The sequence below is a fragment of the Microcaecilia unicolor genome, chromosome 7 (assembly GCF_901765095.1).
Source record: "Microcaecilia unicolor chromosome 7, aMicUni1.1, whole genome shotgun sequence".
Lineage (NCBI taxonomy): Eukaryota > Metazoa > Chordata > Amphibia > Gymnophiona > Siphonopidae > Microcaecilia > Microcaecilia unicolor.
Window position 1 is genome coordinate 164,412,918 of NC_044037.1, and position 16,055 is coordinate 164,428,972.

Sequence of the window (16,055 nt, forward strand, 5' to 3'; positions counted from 1 at the left end):
AATAATCTTTTTAAAGCAAAGACAAAATAGCAGCATAAGTTCTATCAAAGTGAAAATAAACAATAAATCTATTCACAGCAGGAAGTCAGTGGAAAGGAAAAACTGTTTGTTAATGTTAATCACTGATGTGCATGTCCTAAGTTTAACTATCATCATGCCTTTCCATTATTTTCCTGTGCAGTCTATAACATACTCTTGGCAAAAGTCAGGAATCTATCAACCAGAAAACTTTTCTTTCTGCTACCAGTCTTGTTAATGGTAGAAGAATACAAAATTATTTTAACAGGGCTTCTCCTTTTCACACATCTTTACTTTCAGCTTATTCAAAAAGTTGAACACATGGAAATGCTTTAAGGGAGTACAGTGCTCAAAATTTAACACCATGCAGCATGAAGAAAGCTCCTTTAGAAAGTTATTTTCTCCAAATGCTATAGTTTTCTTTGGTCTGTATGGCAGTAATACAATAACATCTTGTAAATCCATTAGGAAATTGCTGTAAGGAGCAAAGGGGTCTTTGATAGGATGAGCAGAAGCTTGAGCAAAGCCCTAAAGAATGAATCAAATAACCTTTCTTCTTCTAAAAAGTATAAAGTAGTAAATGTTATTACCATATTTCCTTAGTGAAGATTTTACTCTTGCCATATGCTTTAGCTTGTTGTGCATGCATTATTTGGTTAGGATAATTTTCATTAGGTTCATTAAAAAGCATGCAAAGACATTATCCCTAGGTTTCAATATAGCACACTTAAGTTGCACGCACAAATCCAGTCATATTCTGGATTTGCGCATGCAACTTAGTTAACAAGCCAGCCAGTGCTGATAATTGCCCCTTAACAAGCGATTATTGACACCAAATGGTATTAATTAGAATTTACATGCAGAACTGTCTAAATGTATTCTATAATGTGATGAGCTTAAATTCTAAATCACATAGTTGAAAAGGGGGCAAGGCTATGGGTGGGTCATGGGCATTTCGAAAATCTATGTGCGTTATAGAATACACCCGTCTGCGCCTAATTTAAGCGTCTGCACTTACAACACATTTTACTTGGCATAACTGCCTGTGACTAAATTTAAAAGTCATGCAGACGGGCACTCAATGTATTCTACAATCCACGCAGAAATTATTCTATAAAGTACACCTAAATTTAGTCGTACTTTATAGAATACATCTAGGTATATTTTGTTTTGGCGCCAATTTCTTTGGAGTGATATATAGAATCTAGTCCTATATGAATTCAAATTCCCACACATATGTCACTTATTAGCTTTCATATAAACCAGATTATATAACTCATCTATGTTCGATATGCATTTAGTTAATAGTGTTTTGAACCCATGCAATTTATTCTAAGTGTGAGGAGTGTGGAGGCATCCATCAGTGCATGCCCACTCCCTTCTCCTGACAGCCTGTGTATTGTGAGTGATGAGAGGGTTGTCATAATAGTTTGAATGCCACTCTGGTGCTATCATGACCCCAACAAAAGAAGCAAGATAGCAGTTGAAGAAAGATGGAGAAAAGGGACAAAAGGGAAGAATATGGGAAGAAAGACAAGGGAAGGCAAAGGGATGGGATGATATAGGAGATGGAAGATCAAAAAAGAGAAACAGAGGAGATGACTCAACCCACCTCCCCCCATCTGAGCACCACTCAACCCTCTCTAGTGTTCAAACACTTGCCAGAACTCAGACCATTGGGGACAAGAAGGGGGCACTGAGATGGAGAGAGATTGCTGGGTGCAAGGAGGATGACTGACGGTGACTGCTGGGAATTCAGGGGTAGGGAAAGGGATTGAGAGAGATTGCTTAGGACAAGGGGGTGAATATGAGAGATAATGTGACTGTTGGGGACAAACTAGAAATTAAGACTGCTAGAGATTAAACTAATTTAAGAGAGAGAGAGAGAGAGATCATTTGCAATGAGAGGGGTTTATATTCATGTTGGGGCAGGGGTGGGAGTGGTCAAATGCTCAGGAAAGAGGTAATGAGGGTCATGCTGGGGAGAGGTGACCTAGCAGCAGCAAGGGAGTGGATAAGGTACTCTGCTGAATTTCACTGGGGATCAGCAAGTTATATCATTGCTTTACCAACTATATAAAATATTTTTTAAAACATTGGAAAATCATCCCCCCAATTGGAACTGAAAGGAACCCGTTATCACCTATAAATAATAGCCCATCATCAATCTCCTGCTGTACAAGGTCCCCTCATTTAAAAGTTCCCCCTACCACTAATCAAATTAAATTCCTCTGTGGTTATTCCCCATAGTTTGCTGCAAGAATGAGTCACATGTTTTTCTCAGGATATCCAAGAAACTCCACCCCCTTTCCCTACAGAATGGCTACCTACATCAGTTAAATGAGCGACTGCAAAGCCCCTTGTCAGCTTAGCTGTGAAACTCAAAATGCTGTCACCTACACTTGGTATATATTAAACTGCCACTATATGGTGACATTCTGACTTCTGCAGCCCCTCATGCCAGTGAGGAAAGGACAGACCTCTGGAATGATAGCTGACCATTCCAAAGACATGTAGGACGGAGTCTTGGATAGCCGCTGGAGTGGTATTCACACTCTTGCAGTGGTAGTAATGTATTTATGCATAAGGTGAGGGGGTCATTTGATATTTAAAATAGGAAGCATGGAAGACAGTAACAGAAGCTTCCCTATCAGGATTATCTTGGGAGGGGCATACACTGGGATAAGAAATTTCTTCAGCTATCTGTCTCTTTCATCACAGGGATTCTGCAGCATCCAGCATGAACACCAAAATGTGTTAACATCCATGTACTAAGAATGATTTTTAGCCTGCTGTAGGTAAAATGCATTGCACAGCATGTTATGATCTATATTAACATGCATGTAAACGTTTTGCTAAAGCATATGATAAAAATCTTTCTTCGTGCAAGTGCTATTGCAAAGGCCCCCATGTGAAGATTAAAGCACTTGAAATTCTGAAAGGAAAATGATGAAGGGATAATAGGATCTAACATTTAGCAATGCTTATTTTGTGCAGTCACCGAGCACCTTCACAGCAGAATAAATAGGAACTCTATTTGCCTTTAAATGCATGTTCAATGACCTTTCACTCATTTAAGACAAGATCCGTACTTAAATGAAATCTGACTACAAATGACTGAATTCCCTGTACACAGCTAAATAATAAAAATGCATTAAATGAAAAATAGGTGCACAATAGATGATCCTGCTTGACAAATTTGATGAAGTAACAAAAGTTGTCGACCAGGGAAGTGCAATGCCTGTCTGGACTTAGTAAAGTTCTCCTGAAAACTCTTCCACACAGAAGACTAGAGGGCAAAAACCTATTAAAAAGTTAAGACAATTATTAACTGAAAGGGGAAATTAGTTAATTACCATACGCACTGAGTTATATTGCTTATCAGAGCCTTTTTTTCTAAGAAAAAAAGGTGCTGTTACTCACATGCGGCTAACCTTAGGAGGATGGGACGACTGTCCATGGTTCCGCCCTATAGTAGTCATAGCTCCACAATGGCCATGACCCTGTCACCAGCCACGCAGCGTATAAAAAAACAGCATTGCAAATACCAGCCCTCATAATATCAATGCATCTCTCACTGGGAAAGCAGAACAAACAGGATTTTCTGCACAGAAACTATAGATCAGCAGAATACCTCATCTCAATCATATGCACAACATGGATATTGCACGGCCTTAAAACACCAATATCACAAAAAGTGCCACTTGCTGCTATGATTTGACAAGAAGTACAGCTGGGCTACCTGATAAAACCTGGTAATTCAGGGACAGACTGAGTCAGTTGTGGTTTTACCCCCATTGCACGCAGTGGAAGTAAAGCCAGGATTAGTTCATATTGAGGGGCATAATCGAACGGCGCTGGCGGCCATCTTCGGGGCCGGCTCCGCAAAGGGGCGGTGCCAACCGTATTAGCGAAAAAGATGGCCGGCCATCTTTTCTTTCAATAATATGGTTGGGGCCAGCTAAATCTCAACATTTAGGTCAAATGTTGAGATCGCCGGGTTTACAGATGGCCAGCTTCAAAAAAGTGGAAAAAAATCGAAGTGTTCGTCACGTCCTAAATCAAAACTATTTTTGCTCAGCTTTTTCAGTAGTACCAGTGAGATTTGAATCGGCCACCTCTGGATTATAAGACTAGTGCTCTAACCACTTGGCCACAGCTCCACTTACTTGGATGTCCCTCCCTTTTGATTATGCTCCTTCAAGTCTCTCTCAGCCAATCACAGACAGGGGTCTCTCTCAGCCAATCACAGACAGCTAAATGCGCTGTGATTGACTGAGAGAGACCCCTGTCTGTGATTGGCTGAAAGAGACCCGAAGGGGCATAATCAAAAGGGAGGGACATCCAAGTAAGTAGAGCTGTGGCCAAGTGGTTAGAGCACCGGTCTTGTAATCCAGAGGTGGCTGGTTCAAATACCACTGGTACTACTGAAAAAGCTGAGCAAATATAGTTTTGATTTAGGACGTCCCTGACGAGCACTTTGATTTTTTTTTTGGGTGGGAGTGGGTTAGTGACCACTGGGGGAGTAAGGGGAGGTCATCCCCGATTCCCTCCAGTGGTCATTTAGTCAGTTGGGGCTCCTTTTTGAAGCTTGGTCGTGAAAAAAAAGGGACCAAGTAAAACCGGCGAAATGCTCATCAAGGCTGGCTTTCTTTTTTCCATTATCGGGTGAAGCCAGCCATCTTGTGAGCATGCCCCCATCCCGCCTTCACTACCCTACCGACACGCCCCCTTGAAATTTCGCCGGCTCCACGACGGAAAGCAGTTGAAGCCGGCCAAAATCGGCTTTCGATTATACCGGTTTGGCCGGTTTCAGGAGATCGCCGGCCATCTTCAGGTTTGTGTCGGGAGATCGCCGGCGATCGCTTTCGAAAATGAGCTGGATTGTCTCTGATGACCTGGAACTGTCTGAAAGCTCATAAACTTTTCAGATTTAAATTCTATGACCAGATACAGCTGAAAACAAGTCAATTATTAAGGGATGCAGGGTCACCTAGACCAAACAAGACTGACAAAATCTTCCAATAGCAGAACACATAGGCCTATGGAGCCCCTAACAACATTTCAAGGAAGTACAATAAAGTCTGCATGAAGCCAACATGAACCAAAGTACAGAAAGCCAAGAGACTATAAGGGGGCTCTAAATTATAAGTAGGTAGTCCAGGAGTTTCTCCTTCAGGGTGGGTCTCATAGGATCAGTGCAGTATTTTCACTAAAAAATATAAAACTGGTCTGGATTAGTTACTGGAGTGGAGATGCTGAATCCAGAACAGAATGAGCCCCCTTGGACAAAATGCAGGGCTGAATAGAAATAATCCATCATCTTCTCTTAGTTCTAGGAAAGGTTGCCCAGCAGAATTTAATTTGTGCATATTGAGATCTAAATTTCTTCTGCCTGGACTACTGGCTAAAACTTCAGGGTGAAAGTTTATACAGTTTTTTTTGTGATTGGCTGAAGGATAGTGTTTGCACAATGTTCATATCCTTCCAAAACAGTGGCACTCATTGTTTATTTAGAGCATCCTTTGATTATATGGCTAGACATTCATCAACAGGCAGAATGCTCTACCTGGAAGGTGACTACCTTTCAACTTGAAGGTAACAGTTTCATTTTCGAAAATACGGTTGGCTCCGCCTACTTGCGGAGCCAGCGCAGGAGATGGCCGGCGCCGTTCGATTATGCCCCTCCATGGGTACTTAAAGATATAATGGAGAAAAGGCCTCTTTATTTTACTTGGACTGATCCAGTTCAGACTAAAGTGGAAGTACTAGATGCATACTGTGATCGTGACATAAATTTCATGCAAGAGTTACATATCTACCTGGACCACAAGGATTATTATACCTTGGAGGTGTCTGTTAATTCAGAGAGGGCACAGGTTGTGGATTTTTTTTCCCCATGACATTTATACCCCACATTAGCCCAAAATACACCCAAGTTCAGTGTGACTTACAAACAATAAAGTGAATAAAACATAATAATGTACAGAATATAACACATATTACAATAAGTTCAAGAAGTAAATTAATACATGTGCTTAGGTAACCAGGGATTTAGACTAAAGATATGATTATGCTCTGTTGAGTAATGACTTGCTAACCACTTTTGTGATTCCACTCTTTGCCAGCCTCTAAACCTTGTTGTTTGTGATTGTGGCTTATCAGAGACATCAGATTTCTAGATTGTCTCAAAAGTCTTTAAGCCAGTGAGTAGATTCATACTGACCCAGCAAACCTCAGTGTTATAATGTAGGACCCATGCTAAATAGCTGCCTCTCTGAATATGCACATAAATACCTCAAATTAAAAATGAACTAACGCTCTCTTTTCCTTTCCTCAGGGTAAGCATATTAGCCTTGGAAGTGTAACAGGTAGGGGGGGATGGGCCTGGGTCCACCTGCCTGAAGTCCACTGCACCCACCACAACTGCTCCAGGGACCTGTATACTGCTGCGATGGACCTGAGTATGGCATTTGAGGCTGGCATACAGGCTGGCAAAAAAAAGTTTTTAAAGTTGTATTTTTGAGGGTGGGAGGGGGTTAGTGACCACTGGGGGAGTCAGGGGAGGTGATCCCCGATTCCCTCCGGTGGTCATCTGGTTAGTTCGGGCACTTTTTTGGGACTTGGACCTGGAAAAAAAAGGGACCAAATAAAGTGGACCAAATTCTCATTACGGCTGGCTTTCTTTTTTCCATTATCGGGCGAAGCCGGCCATCTCAACGCATGCCCCCGTCCTGCCTTCGCTACCATGCTGACATGCCCCACTGAACGTTTGCCGGCCCCGCGACAGAAAGCAGTTGCAGCTGGCCAAAATCAGCTTTCGATTATACCGATTTGGCCGGATTCAGGAGATCGCCGGCCATCTCCCGATTTGTGTCGGAAGATGGCCGGCGATCTCTTTCGAAAATAAGCTGGATAGTTTCCTTAAGAGAAGCACATTCCTTTGAAAGAGAACATACTAAAAAAGACCAACAAAGGCAGCAAGACAATACAATATCCCAACCACCCTCAATGTAGCATACTCTAACAGTGCATTCCAGGTATAGTACACACAGACTCAGATTTTTCCAGGGAGGTTTAAGGAGTGGTTCAGACATAGGCGCTCGGTATAAGAGCTTGGGGAGGCTAAGCCTCCCCAGCCGCGACTCTCTCTCTCATCCCCCCCAGCCCCACGCCCCCGATGCATTGTTTATCGGTCGCAATCTCCCTCCCTGCAGTCCCTATAATTAGCATCGCATCTCTATCCCTCTCACTCCCTCCAATGTGCTTTAAATCGCCCATCGCTGCCGGTAGCGGCACCAACCTTATTATAGCTTGCTTCGGGGCTTCTCAGCTTGACGTCATGACGTGCCCCGCCTCCTCTGACCAGCCTTCCTGCTTCCGCGAGGGCTGGACGTATCATAAGGAAGGCTGGTCAGAGGAGGCGGAGCACATCATGACGTCAAGCTAAGAAGCCCCGAAGCAAGCTGTAATGAGGTTGGTGCCGCTACCGGCAGCGATGGGCGATTTAAAGCACATTGGAGGGAGTGAGAGGGATAGAGATGCGATGCTAATTATAGGGACTGCAGGGAGGGAGATTGCGACCGCGGAGCGGAGACGAATGAGGGGCAGAAGTGGCTGCCGGGAGCACATCCGGCTTGCTTGGGCCCAGCTTCTCCCTCAGGCTTGGACGGTGGTCTTGCCGTGTTCTCGGGTCTGCTTCATAACTAAATCCCTTCATTATGCTCGGGGAGGGATAACTTGATTGGAGTTCAGCACCCATAATCATTTTTAACAGTTGCCTCATATGATTGCTCCTTCGTCTCTCCCTCCCCCCCCCCCCCCCCCCCCCCCCCCCCCAGCCTGATAACAATTTTTCTAGTATTGCTGCATGCTGAGTCTGGCTTCTTGAGGTAACTTTCAGTTCAGTATTTTGCCTTCATATGTGTTGTGTCATGTGTTTTTCATGTGTGATCAAGATGCAGTATTCTGCTAGTGTGTAGTATTTGCAGCCCTTTTTGTTTTGTTTTTTTTGTTTCACTAGGTTGTGTACTGGTGTTTTAGAGCCCGGTGTAATTATAGTACTGCCTTTCCACGCATATGGTTGTAGCTCGTCCTGTCCTTGGAATTAGTGCTGTTATGGTTTGGTAAGGTTATGAGCCTTACTGAGGTGGCACCAAAACATCAGAAAGGGTGTAGAGCCTAAATCAAGACACACTACCTCTTGAAGGATCTATATATGACTACTTCCGCGATAAAAGTGCAGAAGATAAACCTTGAATTCACTTCCAAGCCTTCTCCTCCCTGTGACTTCTTAACCCACTCCCTCAACCAACCTAACATAGCCTCCTTCTCCTCCTTCCCTGAGATCACCGAAAAGGAAACTGCTCGCCTTCTTTCTTCCTCTAAGTGCACCACCTGTTCCTCTGATCCCATTCCCACCAATCTGCTTACCAACATCTCTCCTACAGTTAACCCCTCAATCTGTCACATCCTCAACCTCTCTCTCTCCACTGCTACTGTCCCTGACACCTTCAAGCACGCTGTAGTCACACCACTTCTCAAAAAACCATCACTTGATCCCACCTGTCCCTCCAATTACCGCCCCATCTCCCTTCTACCCTTCCTCTCCAAATTACTTGAATGCGCTGTCCACAGCCGCTGCCTTGATTTCCTCTCCTCTGAGGCCGTCCTCGATCCGCTTCAATCCGGCTTTCGCCCACTACACTCGACAGAAACAGCACTCTCTAAAGTCTGCAATGACCTGTTCCTTGCCAAATCCAAAGATCACTATTCCATCTTCATCCTCCTCGACCTATCTGCCGCCTTTGACACCGTCAATCATAATTTACTTCTTGACACCCTGTCCTCATTCGGGTTCCAGGGTTCCGTCCTCTCCTGGTTCTCCTCGTATCTTTCCCAACGCACCTTCAGAGTATTTTCAAATGGCTCTTCTTCCACCCCCGTCCCACTCTCTGTTGGGGTTCCTCAAGGATCTGTCCTTGGACCGCTTCTTTTCTCGATATACACCTCTTCCCTGGGCTCGCTGATCTCATCACATGGTTTCCAGTACCATCTCTATGCCGATGACACCCAGCTTTACCTCTCCACTCCCGACATCACAGTCGAAACCCAGGCCAAAGTTTCGGCCTGTCTTTCAGACATCGCTGCCTGGATGTCCAACCGACATCTGAAACTGAACATGGCAAAGACTGAGCTCCTTGTCTTTCCACCCAAACCCTCCTCTCCTCTTCCCCCACTTTCTGTCTCTGTTGACAACGCCCTCATCCTCCCCGTCTCCTCAGCCTGCAATCTCGGAGTCATTTTCGACTCCTCCCTCTCCTTCTCTGCCCATATCCAGCAGACAGCTAAGACCTGTCGTTTCTTCCTCTATAATATTAGCAAAATTCGCCCATTCCTCTCTGAACAGACCACCCGAACCCTCGTCCACTCACTCGTTACCTCTCGTCTTGACTATTGCAACCTTCTCCTCGCTGGTCTCCTGCTTAGCCACCTATCCCCCCTCCAATCTGTCCAAAATTCCGCCGCACGTCTTATCTACCGCGTGAACCGATACTCTCATATCACCCCTCTCCTCAAGTCGCTTCACTGGCTCCCGATCCGCTACCGTATACAGTTCAAGCTTCTCCTATTGACCTTCAAGTGCACTCAATCTGCAGCCCCCCCATTACCTCTCCACCCTCCTTTCCCCGTATGTCCCCACCCGTAACCTCCGCTCTCAGGACAAATCACTCCTATCTGTACCCTTCTCCACCACCGCTAACTCCAGACTCCGCCCCTTCTGCCTTGCATCACCTTATGCCTGGAACAGACTTCCCGAACCCATACGCCACGCGCCCTCCCTGCCAATTTTCAAGTCCTTACTCAAAGCCCATCTCTTCTCCCTTGCTTTTGGTGCCTAATCACCTTCCCCATTCATGATACCTAAACTGACTACATAGTTTTACTACCTTTAGATTGTAAGCTCTCTTGAGTAGGGACTGTCCTTCCCTTTGTTTAAAATTGTACAGCGCTGCGTAACCCTAGCAGCGCTATAGAAATGCTAAGTAGTAGTAGTAATATATGGTCGTTAATAAAAGGAGCTCATTGTGAACACTATCCACCCTAAAAGGGTGTTTTGTGGCTCTACATGAGAATTGTGGTATTATGATCCCTTGTTTCATATTGTTGACGGTCTGCATTTTCCGTATGGTGGTATATTGGTGTATTAGGTCTGCCCAGTGTAATATTTATGGTACAGTAAGGTTATGAGTGTGTTTTTGCACAAAGTTGTACATAGTGTTTTGCAGTTCAGCAATTGTGGTTAGTATACGCTTTGAGCAACCACTTTATTCTTTGACATATGATACATATCTAATATCTAAATTTAATAAAAGGTATTAATTGTGATTATTTTATTTTTACTTATTTTTTTTCTCTGTGTTGTCAGACAATTATGGATGTAAATTCCGCCCCTGGCCCCACCCCCTTTAGCCTCCCCAAACAGTTAGGCCACAGACCGCCTATGGGTTCAGAATACAGAAAAAGAACTGTAAAAGGAAAACAGGCAGAAAAGTGTTGCTGGTGCACTCCTGCAGAGAGTATGGCTGTGGAGGTAAACCACTGAAGCATTAGTCAAAATCAAGATGGTGGATAAGAAACTGACAAGAGAGGCTTCGTTGATGCCACTGATATTTCAGGTCCAATTGAGAATGCCTCATTTTTAGACAGGCAAAAGGCCTAACACAAACACCTGCCTCCATGTGACCCAACATCTGAAGATAAGCTCTGGGTGTAATTTTTGGTGCTGAATTGTATGGTACAAATATGGGAAACATAAGTCTGCATTCTGTCTTCTGGCAAGAAGGCCCATGCTTGACTCATCTATAAACAAAATGGTGTTCATCAAGTGTAAAATCTTATTTTGAACGTTGATCACAAAACCTAGAGAAGGAAGGGATCCTCAAAAGCTTAGCCAAGATGGGGTGGCAGTGCCGGTGGGGGGAGGCGGGGCTGGTGGTTGGGAGGTGGGCCTTGTTCTTGGCAGACTTCTACGGTCTGTGCCCTGAAAATGGCAGAAACAAATCAAGGTCAGGTATACACATAAAGTAGCACATATGAGTTTAGAGGTCACGTGATGCCTGCTGCCTGAGGGGACGTAGTGGAGAGGGGCTCCCCGAGAGATCTGCTACATTCAGCTAAAAACAGCCAGTTTTGCTGGCTATACGCAAATTCTGAGGGTGTTGGCTGTTAGATGACAGAACAGAGCCCAGAATTCGTCACGTTTCAGAGAGGGTTTCTGAGGAATGCCCACAAAAGCCCAGAGAGGAGCAAAAACCCCGAACAACAAGGCGCCGAAAAAGATGGCGGAAACAACAATGCAGCCCGCGCGGAGCAACACAGAACCGCAGGCAGGAGAATGGATAGCGGAAATAACAAGGTCGGTGTCGGCAGCGCTGGAAAATAGACTTACCAAACTGCAAACAGCTGTGGATGAAATAAACGGAAAGTTTGATGCACAGGCCACGCGCATTGCTGAAGTGGAGAATCGAGTGGCGGCGAAAGAGGACGAGGCTCGGCAAATGGCGGCTCAAATTTCTGAACTTCAAAAAGAAACAGGAGAGCTGAGAGATCGCGTGGAAGAGCAGGAAAATCGAGCGCGACGAAACAACTTGAGAGTGGTGGGTCTCCCTGAGTCGGTGCTGGACAAAAATCTTTATAAGTTCTTTGACTCCTGGCTTCCAGATCAGCTGGGCATAGCAGAGGGCAGACACAACATTTGCTGTGACAGGGCGCACCGAATTGGGGTGCGCAAGGAGGAGAATGCCAGACCCCGAACAGCAATAGCGCATTTCACCAACTGGCAGGCGAAAGAGGAGATCTTAAGGGCCTACCGCGCAAAAAAAGCTTTATCGTACGAGGGCAACAGGTTGTTTATTTTCAATGACTACTCCGCAAGAGTGGCACTGCTCCGGAAAGCTATGACACCTACATGCACTGAACTGCATAAAAAAGGAATCAAGTTCGCCCTTCTCTACCCGGCGAAGCTACGGGTGTGGCATGAAAATCGAGTGTCCTATATCAGCGATCCGGGAGAGGCGAAGGCAATGCTGGAGAAAATCACCGCGGCTGGCACCTGTGAGATGGGAAAGAGCCCGTGACCAAGGAGAGTAACCCTGGAAGTGGGAGCTGAAGGTTTTATTTGCAAACAGCCACGAGGCATCTATTAAGTGCTGGGACAATCTTTGAGCTTAGAGTTGATGGATATGCTAATTGATGTCTGGTTCTTTAAGCTGTTTTAGTTTGAAATGAAGCGTTATAGAGGGGTTAGTTTTATGGCTGATGGGGGTATAGGCTCAGGATATATAGTCACATGCTTCCTTTGTGGGTCGTCTGACATTCCATAACTCTTGGCTGGGGGGGGGGGGGGGACTCTCGGGGGGGCCCTGTTGGCCCGGTGAGTCTCGGGTAGGAGTAGGATGGGAGACAAGGACTGGAAGGGGAGGGGGAGGGGGGTGGATGAATGTGTAGAGTTGAGAGGGGTGTGGTTGTGGCTGTCTGTGTGGAGAGAGGAGGGGGAGGGGGGAAGGAGGGCTTTTGGGTGGGAAAGGATGAATGTGTAGAGTTGAGAGGGGTGTGGTTGTGGCTGTCTGTGTGGAGAGAGGAGGGGGGAGGGGGGAAGGAGGGCTTTTGGGTGGGAAAGGACAGAGATCTGAAAGCTAAAATCACTGTGATAGTCTGTTTGCTTAATGAGTGTATTGAAGATACTTGCCAGTTGGGCTGGGAGACTGGCGAGATGTATAGTGTCTTTATCTATGGTATTAATAGCATACAACCTGACAATGGTTAATTTGAGAGTAATTACGTTGAATGTGGATGGTGTGCACTCCCCAGTTAAAAGAACTAAGCTGCTCTCGTGGCTACGTTAAGAGGGAGCAGATATAGCATTCTTGCAAGAAACCCACCTCTCGGCCTCTGAACATCAAAAATTACAAAAGAGCTGGGTGGGAGAGGTGGGGTTCTCTTCTTATAATTCTAGACAAAGAGGAGTGGCCATATTAATACACAAGAAATTGCCATTTAACACTCATAAAGTGATTCAGGACAGAGAGGGGAGATATGTACAGATCATGGGTGAATTGTGGGGACAGCATATGCTTCTTTGCAATGTCTACGGGCCCAATGTATATTCCCCCAAATTTTTCTCTGAATTGGTGGCCAAAGTATTGACCCTTCCTGATTGCTTAATAGTGATGGGGGGAGATTTTAACATGGTGGCTGACCCCTCAGTGGATTGCAAGCCCCCGAAAACCAAGGGAAGAAATTGGGACAATAAAGGGGTGAATTTCGTGGCTTCTCAACTGGGGCTTGAGGACATGTGGAGGCTGTTACACCCCCACGATAGAGAATACACATTTCACTCTCACCCGCATAATGTATACTCTAGGCTGGATTACATGTTGGTTACCACTTCTTGGCTATCTAGAGTTACTAAAGTAAATATACTTGATAATGTGTTGAGTGACCACTCAGCAATTACTCTAAACATGTCATTTGCGGCAGAAACAAAGGAGAGGATTTGGAGGTTTTCACCACTATTGTATAACAATAGGGAATTTCATGAGTTTCTGAGAAATAAGTGGCTTGAATACCAAAGGTAGAATCAAACCCCGGGCGTAGACGCAGGTACATACTGGGAGGCCTCGAAGGTAGTGTTGAGAGGCGATATCATAGCATACACGGCAAGGCAGAGAAAAAAAAGGGAGGCAGATCTTTTACGGTTGTCTAGAGAATTCCACCAGTTGCGGAGGACACATATGAGCTCCTTGAATGCAGACTGTAAAGCTCAGCTGTTACATGTTCGGAAACAAATAGATGATATCCTGACCCAGAGAGCTGTAAGTGATATTTACTTTCAACGCTTTAAACTGTTCAAATGGGGCAATAGGGCAGGGAAGCTCTTAGCTAACCTGGTTAGGCCACCACGCAAAAGACAGGTCGTTACCACAATTAAAGATCCAAAAGGGAGGGAGTACACGGAGGAGATACAGATAATGCAGCAATTTGTAAATTTTTATAGCTCTTTGTATAAGGCTAGGGAGTTTGACCTAGAGGCGTGTGAGCGGTTCTTTCAAACGATGCAGCTGCCACAGCCTACAGAGGATCAGCTGCTTGTTTTGAATGCACCTATCTCAGGAGAGGAGATAAAAAAAGGGTATTAAATCCCTCAAGTTAACCAAGGCCCCGGGGCCCGATGGTTTTGGCCCGGAATATTACTGTATTTTGGTGGATCTAATAGTGGAACCCCTGGGGGTGTGGTTTAATTGGATTGTGGAAGAGGGACTGGGAATTCAGCGCAACATGGCCCATGTGGTATTATTGCCAAAACCGGTTAAGGACGTAACACAGGTGGGATCGTACCGCCCCATTTCGCTTTTAAATCAGGACATAAAGTTGTTGGCGGCCATAATGGCCAAGCGGATGAATGCGTTATTGCCCTTTTTAGTGCATGAAGACCAGGTCGGATTTGTCCCGGGGCGATACGCCTCCATGAATATTATGAGGGCTATGCTGACAATTCAGGAATACGGAGGGAGTGGGGGAAAAGAAGCCATAATAGGATTGGACATGGAGAAAGCTTTTGACAGTATATCATGGCAATACCTATTTTGGACCCTGGAAAAGTTCGGCATAACTGGGACTTTTTTATCCTGGATCAAGGCCCTTTATGCGATGCCACTGGCTAGGCTGTTAATTAATGGAAAGCTCACAGAGAGTTTCTCGCTGCACAGAGGCACCCGCCAGGGTTGCCCTTTGTCTCCACCCCTGTTTTTACTGGCCATAGAACCGCTAGCTATAAAGATTAGAAGCAGCGGATTGATCCGAGGTCTGCGAGTGGGGCATAGAGAATTTAAACTTAATCTATTTGCCGACGACATCTTAATGTATGTGGCGCACACCCCTACGGATCTGCCCAGGGCATTGGATCTGGTGGCTGGATTTGGGGATCTGTCGGGGTTGCGAGTAAATTGCTCTAAATCGGAAGTGCTTCCTTTGTCAGGATGCAGTGGGGACCCGGGAGAAGTAGAATTGCCGATCCCATATGCTAAGGGCGCAATGCGATATTTGGGTATTTTCCTTAGTACTAGTGGTGGGACATTTTACAGGAAGAACGTGATAGAGTCAGTGGAGAAAATTAGGCAGTTGTGTGCGCGATGGAAAGACCTGCCGCTTTCTTTGATGTGGAGAATAGCTCTTGTAAAAATGGTTCTACTGCCTAAGATTCTCTACCCTCTACAGGTGGCACCTATTTGGGTCTTACGGAGAGAGGAACGTTTGTTTCGTTCCATTATCCGCTCTTTTATTTGGCACGGGAAAGGGGCACGAATAGGGCATCAGAAGCTATCCCATAATAAGGGGGCGGGAGGCCTGGGGTTACCCGATTTACGCATGTACAATGTTGCAGCGCTTATGCGCTTTATTTTTGAGGGGTTAGCAGATCACTATACGTTTTTGCCAACTGGAGGGCTAGAGGACTGGAGTCGCCCATGGTCGTTTATAAATTTAATACACACGAGGGCTGGCACTGATTCTCAGATGGTGGGCAAGCTGGCCTTCCTGAAACCTATGCGGAGGGCGTGGATTTGGTGGAGAGAGAAACAACAGAAGTCACCTGATGCATCCCCCTTTTTGGGCATGGTGGGCAATGCGGAGTTTCCAGCAGGCATGGGGTACTCAGTGTTTACCCAGTGGCAGCAGAAGGGGTGCAGGATTTTAGGCCATCTCCTAGTGGAGGGGGGGGGGGGGGGATACGCTGGAATCTTTTGACCAAATAAAAGAGAGATGGGGTGTCCCTAATAAGAATCTACTGCAATATATTCAAGTGAGGCATTATTACTCTGCTTTACAGGGGAAATACGGGGATAAGTGGAGGTGGGGCCTGTTGGATAAGGTGTTGCTCCGGACCCCCTATAAAGTCAATAGCCTCTCTACATGGTATAAGATCTTGCAAATGCATAGCCCAGAAGGGGGCATGGAGAGGCTGGTGGGACATTGGA

At 45.5% G+C, this 16,055-nt stretch overlaps 1 protein-coding gene across 1 annotated transcript in view; it reads right to left on the reverse strand.

Moving 5' to 3' along the window:
• The window catches only part of PLEKHM3 (pleckstrin homology domain containing M3), a 481,342-nt gene that overhangs the window by 282,128 nt on the left and 183,159 nt on the right, over window positions 1–16,055 (reverse strand). The window lies entirely within an intron of this gene.